Consider the following 11,439-nt stretch of genomic DNA (forward strand, 5'->3'; position numbering starts at 1 on the left):
TGGCCACCTCATGAGAAGAGAAGACTCCCTGGAAAAGACCCTGATGTTGGGAAAGATTGAGGGCACAAGGAGAAGGGGACTACAGAGGACGAGATGGTTGGATAGTGTTCTCAAAGCTACCAGCATGAATTTGACCAAACTGTGGGAGGCAGTGGAAGACAGGAGTGCCTGACGTGCTCTGGTCCATGGGGTCCCGAAGAATCAGACACGACTAAACGACTAAACAACAACAACATCAGAAATGGAACAACTTTGTGGATAATTCAGTCTTAGCCCAAGAGGTGATATGTTCTATGTATGCCTAGAGAAGTGGTGACGCAACCCCATGGACTACAATTCCCATCATCCCAGCTCATTGGGGCTAATGGGAGTTGGAATCCAACATCTGGAGGCCCAACGCTCCCCCATCCTTGGTCTACTCTAGAGCTTCCTTGAACACTTCTGAAAAACTCCTTGTAAACTCTCATGTCAGCATCTTCTCTTTGAAAATTGTTTTGATAGCCAGCAAGGAAGGAACTGACTTTCCGTGATTTAGACCCTAATGCATCTTGTGTTGGTGCAGAGATGTATGCATGAACAGGAGGACCGGGAAGATCTGTGTTCAAATGCCCACTTGGCTATAACGTTCCCTGATGACCTTGGGCCAGTCACTACCCACAGCCTCTCCAACCAGCTCACAGAGTTGTTGTGAGGAAAAAATGAATTGGGGGTGGGTGGGAGGAGAACCATGTACCGTGGTACCTCAGGTTAAGTACTTAATTCATTTCAGAGGTCCGTACTTAACCTGAAACTGTTCTTAACCTGAAGCATCACTTTAGCTAATGGGGCCTCCTGCTGCTGCCGCACCGCCGGAGCCCGATTTCTGTTCTCATCCTGAAGCAAAGTTCTTAACCTGAAGCACTATTTCTGGGTTAGCGGAATCTGTAACCTGAAGTATATGTAACCCAAAGCGTATGTAACCTGAGATACCACTGTACACTGCCTTGAGGTCCTTGGAGGAAAGGCAGGATATAAATGTAGCTAAATAAGTAATTAGTACAGCTCCTAACTTGCATGGCTTTCTGACCACCCTGCTATTGCACAGGAACATAGGAAACTGCCTTATAATGAGACAGACCATTGATCCATCTAGCATAGCCTTATTTACACTGATTGGCAGCAGCTCTATTGCAGTTATTAATATTGCACATATGGAAGCAATAGGATGAATCAAAGCTGACTCTTCCTGAAATAAAATTGTCCAGATCAAAAACATGGTTCCAAAGCTTTTCTAACAGAACTTGTTCCAAAGCAGACTTTCAACAATAATGGTGCATCTGTACAGTTGTGTAAGATCATGTACTTTTCCAAGCACGGGTTTAGCACCTTAAAAATATGAAATTACTTCAAACAGAAATTGAAAACCTTTCTCTCCACACAGACTTCATTCTAGCCTGAGGCATTCCAGGAGAGACATCATTAGCACACCCTTTGTATATTCTGTGGCTTGAGAACAAAGACCAGCTCACACAAAATGGAGATTTGCAATTGAATACCCCTCCCATGTGATCTAAGTTAAACACCACAGGGAAAGCTAGCAGAGACACATTCTTAGTTAATTATGAACCTATTAGGCACTCAGAGAGCCTCACTTAGCTTCAGTGGCATTTAGCAAGACACATACAGAGTTATTTTCAGTTTCAAGGTACAATTAGACAATTAACAAGCTCTCCAGGGTTTCAGACAGGGGTTTCTCCCAGTCCTACCTGCAGTTGCTGGGGAATGAACCTGGGGCCTTCTGTATGCTCTACCCCTGAGCTACAGCCCTTCCACCACAGTGTTCCAAAGCCTGGATCAGCAGCCTAAAGGGGTGGAGGAGGATATAATTCAGATGAGGATTAGATCAAGGTGTTCTCCATTTACAGTGGTACCTTGGGTTAAGAACTTAATTTGTTCTGGAGGTCCATTCTTAACCTGAAACTGTTCTTAACCTGAAGCACCACTTTAGCTAATGGGGCCTCCCGCTGCTGCCGCGCGATTTCTGTTCTCATCCTGAAGCAAAGTTCTTAACCCGAGGTACTATTTCTGGGTTAGTGGAGTCTGTAACCTGAAGCGTCTGTAACCCAAGGTACCACTGTATTTGCAGTTCTGGTTAGATCTTGTTAATGAGGTACAGTATTTCTGGCCCTGGTCTGAAGTTGTGATATGGGGCCCTAGAACAGAATTCATCTAGACTGCAGGGGAATTATTATTTCCAAAGCAAACTAAATATTTAACTGGATGTATACAAACCAGTTATTAACATTTACAGAGAAGACGCTGCCATAAGGTCAATCTCGCTTGTTCCCTATTGCAACATTAATGTTTACCCGGACTGCTACTGGAATTGACCTCACTTTCATGCTTGCTCGAATTGTTATATAACACTGGGCAAAACAGTCAGTTGGGGCACCATGTGTGAAAAACAATTCCCCGAATAACATGTAGAACATTGTTTGGGTTGGCCTTTTCAAACCTGCAGCCACAGTATATGGCTTTGGTTTGAGCATATGCAGCAGTGTGATGTTTTGTATCTATTGCATTTTCTGCTAAGTGCATTTATTCACTTAAAATTAGAGCAGTAAGTAAAACACACAGGAATATTGAGGGGAAATGTCTGGTTTTCATGATTAGACCATTCAATGAAGCAATATAGAATTGCTGTTATGTATTGGTGCCCTTCTATGATTCGTGTGCATTTCATTCCAGTCCTAAATAAATATCACTGAAGTCAATGGAATCTTATATTGAATAGGTTTGCATGCTTTGTCAAGTCCTTTGTTATAATGATTGATATCATTTATTTGCTGAATACAAAGGCTATTTGTGTTTCGTATGTATCTTGCTATGCCAACACAGAACCTGTTATGGAAGGTAATCATATCTTTTTTTTTTTAAAAAAATAAAATTAGTTTTTATTAAAGTGATCATATCTGACACTTTTGATAGGACTTGCACAGGGAGCCCCTAGGGTTGGGTGCAAAGTGGGTTTGGAAGCTCTCATCTTCCCACCAGAAAAAGACTCTTGTTGTGAATCATGCCCAATTAATTAGGATCACCATTCTGCAATTCCATGCATACTTGTTGTTGTTGTTGTTTAGTTGTTTAGTCGTGTCCGACTCTTCGTGACCCCATGGATCAGAGCATGCCAGGCACTTCTGTCTTCCACTGCCTCCTGCAGTTTAGTCAAACTTGCATGCTTATTTGGGAATAACTCAAACTTCTGCCTTCAGCTAGTAAAGCATATTGAGCTAAAGAACTTCAGCCAGCTGAAATGCAAACTTTAGCTGTTAAATGAGAAATGCAAGCAATTTTGTAAAGAAGTGTTACAACTGAAATTGCTAGTAGGAAGCTGGAATCCCATCAAAGAACAGGAAAGTCGTATTCAGCCTTTGCTTGATCATTTCTCTCATTCTCTGATTTCCTCTATGCTGTTCTGTCACAAGCAAACCTCATTTACTTGCCAGAGCAAGGCCATTCTGTCATTTATCCTGGCACTCTGATAGATGACACTCTTGCTTGTTTAAAAAACCCCTGTGTTTTCAATCAAAATTGGAGGACTGCCATAGAAACTTTAAAATATATTTGAAAAGTTGTGCCATAGCTGTCCCACTTCACAATGCTTTTGGCCCTAAGAATACAGCTTTGTTTGTGTGTGTATATGTAGGCACATTTTTGCTGTTATGGTTACCCTCTGTTTATTTAAAAGCAGAAAAAATTCATTGTGGTACATGTCAAAAGTTTCTTATTTATTTAACAAAATGTATATACTGCTTGACTGTGAGAAAACCTTAAAGTGGTTTACAATAAATATTGCAGTTACTAATAAAAAACATTTTAAAAATGATTAAAATTAACAATAGAAGAGATTAAAACGCAAAAATGTTTTAAGCAGGCAATGAAAAAAGTTCAGTTTACGCAAATACAGTTCTGAACATACGGAACCATCTCCAAAAGCTTTCTTTAAAAGGGAATGTGCCTTCTGTTGTGTTTTTAGTAGCTATGCAATACAGAATTGCTAAGAGCTGGTGTGCAACCTGTAGGCTGTCTCTGCTGAGATTGGCTACTTGTCAGCCTTTCTGGGTAGCTTAGGTGACCAGCCATAAACAAAAGTCATTTCCTGTCCCTTCCAGTTATAGCCCAGTGTCATCATCCTGAACCAATCAAAATCATTTAGCTCTTCAGATCAGCTGTTGTCATAATATCATGTGATTACATATAATCATTTTTCAGGGCTTTTATTTATTAAGACATTCAACTAATTTTTCCTATCCCTTAAATGTCTCCCAAGTCCCTCTTTCATCTGTCTACGAAACAATTCAAGATTAATCACAATTGCCATGTCTAGCCAATTCTCTTTTAATGCATACAGAGTTTCATGCATTTTAGCGGTTTATTCTTATAAGTGTTCTAGAATTAACACCCGTTACACAACGAACCTGAAAACAGCTAGTTCTCTATTATAAAAGATAAGCACAGGCCTCTCCAATTTAGACTCAAAATAAAATGGAACCATCAAAGCAATGCAGCTTTTATGAAATGATAATTTTCTCCATCGCTTTCATTTCAGAGATCAGGGATGCTCTTGCAGTGCTCCCAGTTCTAGCCTCCCTCACTGTGCAATTCCCCGTGGACCAGCCTAACTTTCAGAAACCAATGCAGCACAAGAGTTGAGCACACGACCCTTGCAGCTTATTGCCTAGGAGTGTCCTGGAGAAAGAGTTTCTTGACATTCTTGCTTATGCACCCCACACAGAGGTAGCCAACATGATGCTCTTCAGATATTGCCGGACAGTTCCTATCAGCCCCAGCCAGCATGGCCATTGGTCAGGGACAATGGGAGCTGGAGACCTGCAACATCTGCAGGGTACCACAGGGAAGAGCTGTTAGGATATTTCGTTCCACCTTAAGTACAGGCATGACTGTTGTGGGTCACATGCCTGTTTACACTCCAGCACAGCTTGCTGGGAACTTCCACTTTGTGTATAGCTATTGCTTATGCTGCTTGCTTGACATGAAAGGGAGAAGACATGTTTTTCCTTTTGTCCAGAGGTACACTGAATAAACTGCTTGTAAATATGCTGACACAACCTCTCCTGCCACTTCCATTGTGTAGCGTTTACTCTGCTGATTAGAGTGTGCTCTAGCTTCTGAAGGCTTCTGAAGCTGTGGGTTGCTGTTTCATGCTGAGCCAAGGACTGGAGATCGCCCAGCTTACCGGCCGGTGGGCTGGGGCCAGCTGGGGGCTTGCAAATTGCCCCTGTTCCCTTGGCTGCATCCCAACAGCTGGACAGTTCCTATCAGCCCCAGCCAGCATGGCCATTTGTCAGGGACATCTGTAGGGTACCACATTGCAAGAGGGTAGAGTGTTGCCAAATATCTACAGAATCACTCAAGAGTCTCATTTGAACTTTCTGCTCAATGAACATTCACAGCAGAGTACAGCCTATCAGCAAGTCAAGTATAAGAGCAGGAGACTCTTAATTTCAGGGTCGTGGGTTTGATCCCCACATTGGGCAGAAGATTCTTGCATTGCAGTGGCCTGGATTAGATAACCCCTGTAATCCCTTACAACTCTAAAATTCTATAAACTAAAGGCAACAGACTTCTATTGACCATAAGAGCCTGTGTCAGGTATGGGAGTGATGAAACCTGGGTTCAAGGCTCGTTTCCAGTCTTTGAGGATACCAGATGACTATCACCATCTATGAAATTAGGAAGGGGGAGGAACCATTATAAAAATATATTTAATTAAACCCCCCCCGCAGTAATTGGCTTCAAAGGGAAATTAGATGTTGTTCATTATTGACCTAGCTAGATTTATTATGAAAACTGGTTCCTATGTATATCTGTCTAAATCCATATTGATGAAACTAACATGCTGACAGAGATTTCTTGTAACATTAAATTCCCCATTTTTTTTCTTTTTTTAAAAAAAGGTTTGATGCATGGAGGGGGGCACAATGATTTATTCATTTATTGAGTGGTTAGCAATGACCAGAACATCAAAGAAGCCTTGTTATTGTAAATAAGTACTCCTTGCCAAAAAGATGACTAAAAAATTTGTTGTAACCAAACACTTACTGGAAATCTCTTGCTTGCACAACCATGCCTAAAATAAGAACTCTGATCAGAATTTGTATGACAAAAAGTATGCATTAGGAAATCATCAGTTTCAGATTTCTGTTTTTAGACAAATGCCTACTGAAATGAATGAGAGCTAAAGGAGAGGATACATTAGCTCTGTATCTGTGCCCTTAAGTGCAGTGATATTTGATTTTTTAAAAAAGGGCAAATTGCTACTTCAGGGCCCTAAATCTGGATGAAGACCTTTTTGTGGGGCACTGTGGCAGTCACACAGGGCCCCCGGATGTTTAATGGTCTGTTGATCCCTGTGCCACCACTGTGCTTGCTTCCCCGCTGCCACCAACCCGTTACTATCTGGTAAAACACTGAGTCCAGACAGTTGTTAAAAGTGAACCAAAAAAACCAAGTTTATTTTACAAACATCAACAAGTTTATGATTTCTCAAATAATATTCCTGTCAGTATCTTAACTGTAGTTTCTTTACCGGCCTATAACTTCCTAATACTTTCTGACTGATTATCTCAACTGTTTGACTGACTCCGCTTAACAAATTCTCTTACTCTTACACCAGACTAACCCAACCCACAAACTTATCTTCTCTGTCTCTTCTAACTCCGGACTGTCAACCAACCAACCTAACTCTAACTCTCTAAAAAAACACCCCTGTGCTTAAACCTTATACAGTGGTACCTCAGATTACATACGCTTCAGGTTACATATGCTTCAGGTTACAGACTCCGCTAACCCAGAAATAGTGCTTCAGGTTAAGAACTTTGCTTCAGGATAGAACAGAAATCGTGCTTTGGTGGCACGGCAGCAGCAGGAAGCCCCATTAGCTAAAGTGGTGCTTCAGGTTAAGAACAGTTTCAGGTTAAGAACAGACCTCCGGAACGAATTAAGTACTTAACCCGAGGTACCACTGTACACAGTTAACTATGCCCCCTGGGTTCCCATTGGTTAGTCATTTTACAATTAGTTAACCCTTTCCCTATGAACCCAGTATGATGTCACACACATAGGAGGGCAAACGCCACAGGCGCCTTTAACTTTTTGACTGCCACTATGATGCTGATTTGCATTGAGAGGTAGGGGGAATTGCAATTTGCAAAGGAAAAATACCCTTCTCATTTGCTTCATTGGAAACTGTTTTCCTTATGTGTAACTGCTCTGGGTGCAGGTCTGCTCTGGAAGGAAGCCGTTTGGTTGAGGATGAAGGAAAATACATTTTCCAGTATGGCTCCTAGATTTTTGGAATACATTGTCTGGGGTGAGCGGAGTTAGCTGCCTCTGCTCCCATTCCAACTAAATACCAGGAAGAACTTTCTGTCAGAAAGCGCTGTTGAACAGCGAAATGAACTCCCTTATGCTCCCTTCCAGCTCTGTGATTCTATGATTTAATGTTTTTAACTGGGCATTGAGAACTGTATTAGCACAGTGGACATTTTAAAATGCATCATCACCAATAATATTAATATATGCTGCTTAATATGCAAAATCCTGAAATGGTTTACATAAAACACAGTAAGATAATAAAGAAAAAGAAAGCTGTATATACAAAATTTGAAACCAAAAATACCAAGAAACCCATCAGTAAAAACCAGAGAAGCCATTAATAAAACATTCAGTTAAATATCAATAAATAAGAGAGCAATGCGATGAATCTTGTGAGTCTGGGAATACCTTCTTAATTAGATTTTTTTAAGGTGGTGTTTAAAGTTTGTCACTGTTTCTGCCTCATGAACAGCACATCGGAGCAGATCTGGAGTGCTTGTCCCCACAGTCCACTCCCATGTGTTAAATTAATGCAGAAGAGGGCATAGGAAAGATGAAAGGAAAGATGCACACCCTTGCTCTGGTCCTGCTGCCATTCAGGAATTGTTTTCTCATGGGAATGTGGTTTCTCTATAACCAGGCCTTGGGCTGATTGAACATTCTGTCAAAGGTAGATCTAGGGCAGCGAGACTGGTTTGGTCGCACCGGGTGGGGAGCTTCTGGGAAGCTGCAGCAGACACCACAATGACGTCCAGCAGAAGGTGACAGGAGAGGCAAAAATTTTGGCATTGCACAGGGTGCCACTGAAATATGAGGTGTCAAGGTCTGCCACTGATTCTATGGCCTTTTAAATGTATTTATGGGAGGGGGGTTATTGGATTGTGTTTGTTCTGGTTTTATTATGCATTTTGTGTTCTCATTTTGTATTTTTATGTTGTGAACCACCCTGTGATCTTTGGATGATATACACATGTAATAAATAATAATAGTAGTAATAATAATGGAAATCAGACCCTCATGTTTCTCTTAGAGGCTCTGCCTATCCACAAACAATTAATTCTTCACTTGAAAGCTGTTTTCAGGGATGAAGCAGCTAGCAAAAGTAGTTTCCCGGAAAAGCAAAACTCGACATCACATGCTCCTTTGCTGTTATACGCAACTTCCTTAATTACTCCCAACTTTTAAAAGCTTGTCAGAATGAAAGCAGTACTAATCTGATTAGTAACTGTGATAGAGTAAATCTACTGTAAAAATGGATCATACCCCAGGTTTTGAACATGATATCATTCAAGTCACTTGAGACTTGCCACTGTGAAACAAAAGTCTCTTTGATGGAATATTTATTTCAGGATATATCTTTTTTTAAAAGCATAAGAAACATTATTGTTTTGTGTTCCTCGACTAAAAAGTTGCTTGTAAAAGTTTATTAGCAAAGGAGGAAATATTACAAACATGAATGAATACACTGTACAATGCTATAAGACGGAGAGGAACCGTCAGCAAAATAGAAATTCAAGCACTTTACTAATTTACTTGTTGCATTTACATACCTCCCTTCTGCCAAAGCAGTTTATGTATTTTTTTTATTAAATCAATTGGCAAATAGCCATTTGCAAGTAAACCATTGTTTACAGAAAATAAATGTCTTTCAAGAGCCTTACATTGGCGTAATTACACTCCAGTAATTGATAAAACAAGTCCATCTCTCTATAAACTAATCAATCAAAAAATTTCCATCTCCATTTGTCAATCTCTGCCATCTCTAGACGTTTCAGTACCCACTCCCTTATAGACAGATCTGCTATTAACATAATTGGCATCAAGAAGTTCAAGTTGTTACACGTGTTTTCCTCAATCACATTAAGCAAGACAAGAGAATTTCAACAAAAATGGAAATGGAAATTGCCAATGTCTGCATATTTGTCCCATGCCCAGAATGGAAATCAATCCAGAAAATATTGATTGATTGTATTTAGTCTGCAAAGATACATAACTAATGACACCCCACCCACCCCATTTAAATTGCATGCCCTCTTCACTTAAATGTATAGAACAATGACATCATTAATTATATTAAATTTGTAACTAGCATAAAATTATACACATAATTCTATTAAATTGACAGCAAGAAGAATAGTGTAATATTCAGTGGAATCTGAACTGCAGCAGAATGGAAACAGCACTGACTGAGATGAAGACAAGATGGAACAGAATTTACTGCTTTCTTACATTCCTAACTAAGACTAGCACTGGAGTGTATCTTAATTTGCAACCTATCCTTTTCACTATAGTTCTGACTATCTTCCTCCCCAAATCATAAACCTTCTGACAATCCAGCTGCATATGTGACAAAGGCGCATTTATAGCTGGGAACTTCCAATGCTTAAATTGTGCGTCTGAATGAATTTTATTCAGCTTAGCTGGAGTGAAATTCCAATGTAATATCAGCATAATTTAATATATTAACACAAACAAACGGTAAAAAATATTCCCATGCTGACTTCAGGAACAGACGACACTGGCTGCATGGGTTGGGCTTCTCCTCTTCTGCCTTCGCTCAGGGCACACGGGACTTAATCAACCCCAGGAAAAGTGGAGCTGGGGCTGCCCCATAAGTTCAGGAGTTGTTGAGTATGTGCTCTCTGGCCCCAGGTGTCTTCTCCTAGGAACATTCCGCTGCCCCAATTTCTTGGCAGCATCAGCTGCACTGAAGTTAAAAGGGGGAAATACTTTGGACTCTGTGTTTGTTAAGTGGAAAAATCAGCACATTTCCTTACGTGGAACTTGGAAACTCTCTGTGCCTCCATCCCCTTCTGTTTCTGCATGTCATTCTGGCACTCGCAGCTACTCATTTTAAAGCAGCGAAGGCTCTTCATTCCTCATCGTGTGTCATATGCAACTCCTATTAGATTTATTATAAAAAGACAAAAACTCTCTGGCAGCTGCAGTTGGGGCCAGAGATATGTCAGCATCGATGATGAATGGGCTCCCTGAGAGGAAATGGAGAAAGGCCTGAGTAGCAAAATGTAGCTCCGGACCTACGTGTTGAAAGCCCCAATCTGGTGCTTTATTTTGGACAACTAAAGGCACAGGCATCGGTTTCTAAATTTGGTCACTATTCTGTTTTTCTGGTGTTGCTTCTTTTGCTTTTTAAAAATGCTTTCCTGGAAATTTGCAGAATTACAAAGGCAGAAGGGACCAGGCAGTCCCGCAGTCCAACTCCAGTGGCCCAGGCTCACATCTCAGCTCAAGAAGGACACCCATGAGTAAGTAGGACAGGCGGCCTGGGAAAGCAAGGACGAGCATTTTCTCCTCATCGTCTTCCATGAACTGGAGGCAGACTGTCTGCAGCTCTACTAGCAAGACCATGGGAAATCTACATGATACAGGGAGCCTCCATTAGTACAAGAGTCTCCCTGCTGCTAACTTGTGGAAGGAGATGCAGATGGCAACAGGGTGGTGGAGTTAGTACGCTTGTCTCCACTCATCTCACTTGCATGTTTTACTTGCTCGTGAGGATAATGCCTCAATACTGCTATAGTGTCAGGGACTGGGCAGAGGAGGAATGGTGGAGATTGCCTCCCCATCCTGACCCTTCCAGGGAGGAGGAAGACAGTCTAGATTTACAACAGGAGTTGGAGGGAGGTAGCAGCTCAGAGGCAGATGAATATATAATAATAATAATAATAATAATAATAATAATAAAATTTTTATTTATATCCCGCCCTCCCCAGCCGAAGCCGGGCTCAGGGCGGCTAACAACACTAAAACAGTGCAACATTATAAAAACATTATAAAAATTAATTGAAATCAAAACTGATGGCAACCATAAACTAAAGTTTTGTAAAGATTGCCAAAGGAGGGAGTCAGGCTGCACCCTGACCAAAGGCCTGGTGGAACAGCTCTGTCTTGCAGGCCCTGCGGAAAGATGTCAAGTCCTGCAGGGCCCTTGTCTCTTGTGACAGAGCGTTCCACCAGGTTGAAGCCGCAGCTGAAAAAGCCCTGGCTCTAGTTGAGGCCAGCCTAACCTCTCTGTGGCCTGGGACCTTCAAGATGTTTTTA

The sequence above is a fragment of the Podarcis cretensis genome (assembly GCF_951804945.1).
Source record: "Podarcis cretensis genome assembly, chromosome: 7".
Classification (NCBI taxonomy): domain Eukaryota; kingdom Metazoa; phylum Chordata; class Lepidosauria; order Squamata; family Lacertidae; genus Podarcis; species Podarcis cretensis.